Source organism: Silurus aristotelis (genome assembly GCF_946808225.1).
Source record: "Silurus aristotelis genome assembly, chromosome: 16".
Classification (NCBI taxonomy): domain Eukaryota; kingdom Metazoa; phylum Chordata; class Actinopteri; order Siluriformes; family Siluridae; genus Silurus; species Silurus aristotelis.
The window spans coordinates 2,151,319-2,161,410 of NC_139589.1; positions in this window are offsets into that span (position 1 = coordinate 2,151,319).

The following is a 10,092-nucleotide window of genomic DNA, read 5'->3' on the forward strand; positions in this document are numbered from 1 at the left end:
AACTGCAGTTACTTTTCCATAATAAGTAATACTTTTATTGCAAGCTTGTAATAAACCTGTGCAATATTGGAATAAATATAGATTTTACTTTCTTTTTTTTTTTTTTGGTAAATGTTAACTTGAACACAATACAGTTGATCATGAATTTTAAAAGAATACAATGATATCTGTAAAGTAGTAAAAACTAAAATATTAATAAAGCTGTTAAAGGTGTTGTAAGGTTGTAGCAAGTTGTCCAAACTTTTTGTACAGTTGTACAAAAAAAAAAAAATTTGCCAAGAAGTTATAATAACTTGTAGTACCAAAGAATTGCAGTATCAGTTAACTTGTAGTAACTTATAATACACATATAAACCCAATTTCAAGAGGAAATATACCATTTTAAGGGAAAAAAAATACATTATTTTAAATTTGATGGCTGTGTCACATCTCTAAAAAGTTGTGACAGGACAAGAAAAGGCAAAAAAAGTAAGTGTTGCTGAAAAGAATCAGCTTGAGGAATAGTTTGCAGTTAATTAGCTTAACTAGCAACAGGTCCATAACCTGATTGGGTAAAAAAAATGTCCTCAGAAAGTAAAGATGGTCAGAAGTTCACCAATCCACGACAAACTCTCAGAACTCAGTATTGGATGAAGTGATGTTCAGGCCCCCGGGCAACACTGCATTAAAAATAGGTAAGATTCTGCAATGGAAATTTTGGGATTGGGGTTGCTATCTGGTGTTACAGTTACACTAAGTAACTAACTCATAAATGCATAGTAATTTATTTGTTATTAGCTCATGGTAACTTATTGTAACCGTGTAGTAAACCTGCATAATACATTTTCTTCTTGTTATGAATCTGAACTTAAAACACAATGCTTGTGTTAAAGGTGTAGAAACTTGTAACCATGTAAACTTGTACTATGTTGTGGTAACATTGTAGTAACTTGTTCATTAAACATAAAACAATCAAGTTGTAGTAATTTGCAATAAACTTGCAATATAATCTTGTACAGTTATAGAAAATAATCATAACGTTGTAGTAATTTGTCGTTTATTTGTCTACTAGTAAACTTGTAACTTGTAATAAACCTGTACTTACTAAGTTACTTTAGTTCGTAAATGCATAGTAACTTGTAATAAGCTCACAATAAGCTTTTTTGTAACCGTGTAGTAAACCTGAATGTTTAAACTTGTGCTAATTTGTTAAACGTTGTACTCATTTCTTGTAAACTTGTACTAGCTTGTAGTAATGTTGCATTAACTTGTATTTAATGCATAGTAACTTGTATTAAGTTTATGGTAACTTGTTGTAACCATGTAGTCAACCTGCAGGATTTCAATAAATGTGAGTTTTTTTTATTTTTTTCACACATAGCTTTAAAAATGTGCACTAACTTTCAGAAAGTTCTAGTAACTTTGAAATGCTTGTAGTACCTTGTAGACTTGTAAATATTTAAAGTGAAACTGCAGTATTTAAATAGTTTCTTGTTTGAAATGATTTATTCTTAATGAGCTTCCCAGATAAATATGCCTCGCCAATCAGCCTTTGTTTCGCTACTAGCAAAGCTAAACTCTACAGAATCGCTTACTTAACCTTTAACCCGGCCAATACGAGCGAGGAGCAAAAGGGTCAGTTGATCTTCTACCACCTCGACCTTTTTGCTCCCACTGGACAGTGAACTGCCCCATGAGGTCCTTGTTGTGCAGAAGCAGGCAGTGTAGAGAACTCGGTAGAAGTCAGTCTCAAAGCCCAAGTGACTGTGATGGCTACAATAGCAGCTGTCACTCAAAGTCATGAACGTGTCAATCATCAATCATTGACAGGTGGTGCTGGTTCAGATATAAATACAACATTTGGATTTTTATTTGAAGTCATTTGTATTATTATCAGTAAAACCCAAAGGAAAGACTTCAAAGACTTAAAGGTTAGTGTTGGATTTGTGTGTGTGTGTGTGTGTGTGCGTGTGTGTGTGTGTGTAGGAAATAACAAACAAGGAAGTACATTTTATCCGTATATAGTTGCATTCAATGTCTTAGGAATGTCTGTAAACAAGCTAGCTCCTGTTATTCCTGACATTAAAGCAGCATAAACAGAAATCATTTCCTCGAAAGTCTCAAACTTTAGTCGATAAAGAAAGACACTCGACTTGTCATGCAAACAAAAAACCACAAAGGGTTCAGTCCTCCGTCCAGAAGGATCTTCGTGCTGCAGAAAAAGTCAACAAATCCGGTATGTGGTATCTTATTTTTTAAGGCATTGGACTTTGGATCCGAAGGATGTGTGTTCAAATTCCAGCAACACCAGGCTGCCACTCCTTGGCCCCTGAGCAAGGCCCTTAACCCCATAGCAGTAGCAGCACCTCAGTTGTATGAATAAAATAAACATAAGTCACTTTGGAAAAGGGCGTCTGCAAAATGCTGTAAATGCAAATCAATGTGACTAACAAGGTCCTTCATAAACACCAATACTGTTAAGCTGATGATCATAATTTCTCTCATTTGCTCTCTCACTTTCTCTATCTGGCGATCTACAGATGCTGCTGAGATCCCTGACCCATCCTTAAGGAGTTCTCATCAGTTGCACACCACTCACTGCAGATAAGGATGGTTCTACATACAGTAGAACTCATGAAGATAGTTTTGGAATGCAAATATTACTTAACAGTTTGCTACAATGGCTTGAAGTTGCTGCAGTTGTGGGGGAAAAGGAAGCCCAGTGGATAAGATGTTTGACTTATGAACGGAACGTCATGGGCTCAAATTTCAGCACCACCAAGCTACCACTGCTGGGTCCTTAGAGAAGGCCATTAACCCTCAATTGCTCAGCAGTATAAGTGAGATAACTGTAAGTTGCTCTGGATAAGGGCGTCTGATAAACACGAGTGTCTGATAACCTCAATGTTGATGGATCTATAATAAACAAATATCTGGAAGTAACCCTGATGAGGATGGTTCCTTTCAAGGTTTCTTCCTCAGATGTCTCAGGGAGTTTTCTTCCTCACCAATATTACCTCTGGCTTGCTCGTTAGGAATAAACATACAAGGACGAATTTAGAAATTTAACAGACATCTCAGGGATCATTGAGCGAATTTGTTCTTATTCTCTTGCTTCTCCTCTAGCTGGTGTGATTAGCATGGTCACCATTTCACCATGCTGAAGGTCTGTAATTGCTCCTTAGAAGAGGCTAAAGGGCAAAGGCTGCTGGTTGTCCGGCATGTCACCTCCCTGGAGGGTCAGTGGAGTCTCTGAGGCTAGAGAGAAAGAGAAAGAGAGAGAGAGTGGGGTAGAGAGGGAGGGAGCTAAATCTGATGACAGAAGTAGGTGTTATGGAGATTCAGGCGCCAGAGAGGGCCGAAGTGGAGAGGGAGAAGGAGAAGCTGACCCATAGGCCCTGTTAACAGGGATTTTAAAAAACACCCAGGAGTGAACACAAATGGTTGTGTATTAAATCATGTTTAGTGTTGAAACATTCAAGATAAAGCTGCTTTGCTATTTTTTCACAATGAAAGCGTATGTTTTGCGAGCAACAGGAGTGGTTAGTGAAAATGTATTTTACATCGTTATTGCACTTACGCACATTTTGCAAGTACAGATGGTCCTCAAGTTACGACGGTCAATAGCGATATTTACATTTACATTTGCTGCATTTTGCAGACGCCCTTTTCCAGATTGACGTACAAAAGTGCTTTAAGTCTCTAGCAATGAATAAATCCACACTGGTACGTTAGATAACAAACTTAATATAAATATACCTCTTGAATTCTACAAAGCAAACTTGGAAAGTGCTAATTTAAGTGTTTCAGGAAGAGGTAGGTCTTCAATCGTCGCTTGAAGATAGCTAGGGACTCCGCTGTACGGACATCTAGGGGAAGTTCATTCCACCACCTCAGTGTCAGAACAGAGAAGAGAAAAATGTAATGTTATGACAAAATTACAAATTTCGTGTGGCAGGCAAAAGTAGCAACGCCCTTCACTCGCAACCCAGCACTATATATTACACTGTATCGGTTATACAGCACGGTACTGTAAACTGCTCTGTTTTGCTAAATGATGTTAAAATATGATGTTAATGTTAAAACAAATAACAGTACAAGGTGGTATCAAAAAGATTTGAGACTAGCTTTGTTACATGCCAACAGATGGTAGTGCAAGGCTGCACGCACAGTCACAGGGAGCACAGCTCAAGGGTGTCAGTTTTGAGACCATTGCGAAGATCCGACGTGAATCGCAGAAGGTACTTTGAAAAGAAGACTTTCAGGACACACTCCCTGGGAGCGCTGTACTGCTGTGCAAGGGAACGATTTTGAATGTGATAGTGTGTAAATGTAGATAAATAAAGCTTATTTATAAAGCTTACTTGCTTGTAAACAGAGATAATCTGGAAAAATTTAAAACCACCTAGTATACTACTCCATACTGATCACCATTCTTTAAGACTCACGCAGAGGCTGGGCAATGTTTTGACTTACAATAATTTCAAGTTACGATGGGGTCATCAGAACACGTCTCTATTATAACTCGGGAACTACCTGCATCTTTTCCTTTACTACATTTGAATGTGTAATATGTGACTCTTTACTCCACTCCATGTCAAAAAAAAACATGTCGTTCCTCTCTTCTTCTTTGAAATGAAATCATAAACAGGTTGAATGAATGCTGAGAGCACAAGCGTAACACCATGGATCTGGAGAACCCTGAACTGCATCCATTAAAGATGGAGGTAAAAATGTAAATTGGTTTTAACTTGTCAAATGTACACAACAGAACAGTAAAATGCTTTCTTCACATATCCCAGCAATCTTTGGAAGCTGGGGTCAGAGATAATACAGCACCCCTCAAGCACAAAGGTTTAAGGGCCTTGCTCAAGGGCCCAGGAGTGGCAGCTGGGCAATACCAGGGCTTGAACCCTAAACCTTGTGGTTAGTAACTCAGGACCTTAACCACTGAGCCACCACTTCCCAGTATCTTGAGTGAGTTACAGTAAATGCTACTAATACAACCTCAGAGTAACCCACTGAGAAAAAAATGCTATCTGCCCTCTTTTTCATACATTACCTTAAGATGCCTACGATTGGCTAATCTTAATTAATTGTAAAACTCTCCTGTTTTACCATAAGAGAACGGCCAGTTTTATCATCTACGTGCTCTGTGTTTTGTCTCGACTCGTACTTGTGATTTCTGGTCATTTCTGTTGAGTTATAGAATACATCATATTGTATTTACTGCTTACCCATGTGAGCAGCCATGATCACATGACACCAACAGCTATAGTCTCGAATTAGTAAAGTTACAAGTAGGAATTCCAGGTTATAGAGGGTTTTCCTTGTTTTTATTATTTTTTCCCCAGTCAAAGGTTTGAATTTCCAGCATAACCTGCCACTTAGAAACAGATCCCTGGTTCCCTGATTGAAATCATTTTTATTACCAGTATACCATAAAAAGTGAGTATTGATTTATCATATTTTTGAAATGCAGCACAAAGTCATTTCTATAGAACAGAAATGTAAAACCTTGAAAACTTCACTGTGGATTAATGAGACATGAGAGAACAAGAAGGGAATTGGGGAGTTAAGTTCCCTGTGGCACATGTTTTAAACCCCCCCTTCCCTTCCCTTCGTCCTCAGAGCTCTGAGAGAAGGCCCATCTGCGTTGTGGTGAGTGGTTAGAAGCTGGTGGTGGTTGTGTGTTAAAAGCGTGCAAACTATGTTTTTAAGGAGGGGTGGATTGGCTGTGGGGAGAGGTCGACGAGGATCTGTGGATCCTGCTCCTCTCATGTGGGCAATGCGAGCAGGAGAAGAGGAAGTAGGGGAAAATAGCAGATTTCCTCCCTCTCTTAAACCGTTTCCACTAAATTACTCTGAAATGTGTGGGGTTTTTGTACAATTTGGAAGTCGAAGTTAACTTTTTGAAGTTTGATTTTTGAAGGAGGGTCGAGTGATGGAACGCAGGTTTGGACACATTTATACCGAATCCGGCAGGCAGGAGCAGAATCAGCAAACAGAAGATGAAGAAACAGTATCACAATAGTAACTAGTCTTTTTTGCATTGTGTTTTTTATGGTATAAATAAATAAAACTAAATTAAATTTGTTACTGTACTTAAGTAGCTTTTCCATGAGTCTGTACTTTATTGAAGTATTTCTATTTTCGGAGACTTTTAACTTCAACACATTTTAAAATTAAATATCGTACTTTTTACTCAAATCTGTCGTTCCTTTTTTATTTATGAGGATAAAAATTCAACTGGTCAAACACGCAGCGAGTCACCGATCAGGATCGATCACTCGTTTTAAACTTGATTTGATTGGCGCTTGGTGTATCTACTGATCACCAACATACAATTCAGCATCAGTTCAACATCAAGCAGAACATTAAGAGAAGAATAAATGATGAAGAAACTCCAGACTCGAACTCACCACAACACACTTTCTTTAAAAGGAAGGTTTTGGGCTCATGATCATTGTAATAGAAATCAATCTTATTGTTTGACTCATTAATATAATTCTATTAATAGATCAGTGTGCTGAGAGTCACATTTCACATAAACTTGATTAAGCAAGAGTCTTGTTACAAAAGACTCAGTTTTTTAACGATTAATATTGTCCCAAAGAAGCTGTACAGAAATGAATAAATTACAGATATTCATTCATAAATTATTCTCTAAGTCTAACCTTGATGAGCGAGCCAGTGGTGACATGGGCAAGGAAATATCTCCCTGAGATAATATGAGAACAAAACCGTAAGAGGACTCAAAAGAGAACGTATTATCACCTGGGTGTCATTGAATGTCTGGTATGACTTGATGGCAACTGCACAGACATAACATTATGACCACCTGCCTATTATTGTGTTGGTCCCCCTTTTACTGCCAGAACAGTTCTGATCCATCGAGGATTAACAGCATGAACTTCTTCAGCAATTTGATCTACAGGATCTCGTCTGTTGGATCGGACCACTGGCGGCCTTGAGCTGACTATGACCCTGAATGTCTCCGGTTCACCACTGTTCCTTCCTTGGAGCTCCGTCGATAGATACTGACCACTGCAGACCGGGAATAGCCCACAAGAGCTGCAGTTTTGGAGATGCTCTGACCCAGACGTCTAAACGACACAATTTGTCAAACTCGCTCAAATCCTTACGTTTGCCCATTTTTCCTGCTTCTAACATCAATTTTGAGGACAAAATGTTCACCTGCTGCCTAATAAATAAATCCACCCACTAACAGGTGCCATGATGAAGATCATCAGTGTTCTTCACTTCACCACTCGTAATGTTATAATGTCAAAATGTTTTACCTGATCAGAGTATACATGTGCTGTGTGCAATATCATATTATGTGCAATAGTTCCGTAACACCTTTTATTTACTTTGAATACATGTTGTATATACGAATACAATATTTTATTTATATTTCTTTTATATACTTTTTCCTTGTAATCTGTAGCAGTCCCTGGCGAAAGAATTTTTCCTATCTTATCACGAATGAAATATTTTTGCAAACCATAAAAAGCAAGTAAACAGGTTTTAAAGGGTGTATGTGTGTTTAAAGTTCTAGAATTACAGAACTCTGTAGAAGTCAGTACCTAGTGCTGAGGTATGCGCTGAAAGACGGGGAGGTGGTTAAATGGTGTGTGTATAGCAGGAGAGTCGGATGAGAGGGAGGTGAGGAGGAGGAGGAGGAGGTTTGTTTGCAGGCCTGTTGGGTGGCTGAGTGCAGACAGCTGGAGGAGGAGTTGATGGGAATGGTATCTGGGGGGTCAGGGGTCAGCTCGGAGAGCTTTAGCACACTTCCGCTGGCGGCCCCATGGCTCTGTGCACTCTGGAATTTCACCTAGTTGAGCCTGTGTGTGTGTGAGTGTGTGTGTGTGTGTGTGTGTGTGTGTGTGTGTTGTAAGTAGAACTTTAATAATCCATCTCCTTCGCATGTCTTCCTTACTTCGACCCCCCCCCCCCGCCCCCTTCCATCTCAGCAGCTTGAGCATGTTGCTTTGCCAGCGCTCCTCGCTCTACGTCAATCAGTCGAGTCGGTAGCACAGATTTACGGCGTGCGCTGTAATATAGATCAGGCCGAGTCCGATCCATGAAGGCCTGTCATTTCAGCAGCGGAAACACTGAGGCCCTCGGCTCTCTCCTGCATTTTCCCTTTTTTTCTCTGATGACTGCAGCCATGCAAAGAGGCCAAACTATGATGGGGATAATATCTGTTATTTGGCCTCGGTCAAAGCAGCGGCCCACACTTCACTACCATTAAAGGACATTAGTGTGTGTGTGTGTGTGTGTGTGTGTGTGTCTGTGTGTGTGTGTGTGTGTGTGTGTGTGTGTGAGACATAGCTAGAGCTGGTCTGTATGTCTATGTCAAAGCTTGTGCATCCAATGACTCCACACACACACACACACACACACACACACACACACACACACACACACACACACACACACACACACACACACACACACACACACGAAGCAAGAGTAGGAAGAAATCAGCTTGCAGATGTTCTCGATTGTGGTGATCCAATATCCTCTGTTTAAAAAAAGAGAGTGGGAGAGAGTGTTGTTTAACAGCTCCCCCGGGGCTACAGACAGAGAGATTCTCACAGATAGAACGATTTCTGAATCCTCCGAGGGTTTACCCGGCATTATTTTGGCCTGAGCGCATTTTGCTCTGGGGGCTTTTTTTTTTGGGAGCAGGTAGTGTCATTCAGGCCAGATGTGTAATCGGAGAATAGGGAGCGATTTAAATGAGCAAAGTGTGTTCTGTAAACGTCTGAGACTACATTAGGTGACATATTGCTACATTACATACAACATACAAGCATACACATACAAACCACAGTTCTATAATCATGCTTTCACAGGTTTAATGTATCTATCGCTAGAATTCATAGATTTTCTGAATTGCCGTGTGTGTGTGTGTCTGTGTGTGTGTGTGTGTGTGTGTGTGTGTGTGTGTGTGTGTGTGTGTGTGTGTGTGTGTAACTCTATGAGGTTAAAGGCTGGAAACAGGAAACGCACTTGCATTCCTTGCATTTTTCTGAACATTGCTAAATTGCTGAACACATCCATTTGGCCGGACATAGCTATCCAGCTGGATGGGGTGGGTTGGGGTGTGTGTGTGTGTGTGTGTGTGTGTGTGTGTGGGGGTGTTAGGGGGATTGGTTGAGGCAAAGAGAGGGAAGTAGGGGTTTTGTGATTAGGGGGTTATGGGGGAGGGCAAAATGTGATGGTGGGGGGGGGGGGCATAAAGGTACAACAGAGTTCAGTTTCTAGTCAATAAGCAATGCTTCAGATATGCACCGAATCCCTGACAGATGCTATCAATTAAATATCCTAACGGCCTCATACTGTATACTCGAAAAACAAAAAAACAAAACCAAAGCAAATGAAACGAAAAGCCACATTTGACAGAGTGTTGTAAATCAGTGCAGAGGCTTTATTTTAACTGCATTTCTTTTGGAAATTGCTGTTGTGGGTGGGTGGAAGGGGGGGGGGGGGGGGGGGTTGGGGAGTATAAAAGAATCTCCAGGGTTCCTTGGGTTGAAATTTTACAGCAAGCGAAAGAGGAAACAGTAATAAAAAAAAAGAATAAATGAAATGCTAGAGCTGTGGCCAGAAAGATATTCTTTGCACATGGGTGCAGACTGTGGAAAAAAAAAAAAACATCTCGCTTTGTCTTAATTTACCATAGAAATGTATTCGAATTAGTTCAGGTTAGCTACTTTAGCTTCGAAAGGACACGGGATGCTTTTTATTTTTCATAGCAACCGGCTAAATGATTATATAAATGTATACTGTGAACATACTGGTATTGGGTTCCTGAGGAGAATTTAATTCAGGAACCTTGAATTTGGATTTTAATTGATATAAACAGTTTGCAATAATGGCTTTAGTGTCTGTCAGTAAACAGCTGATAACCTCAGCAATGATGGAAATGTGATGAATTCAGTGTTGAGGCTGAAAATTTTGAGTCTGGTTCCTCTTAAGGTTTCTTCCTCATAACATCTCAGTGAGTTTTTCCCTCACCAACATCACAACTGATGCGCTCATTAGGGCTAAACTTATAAGGACTCTATACTGTAATCTATCGGTTTCTATTTATCTGCTGTT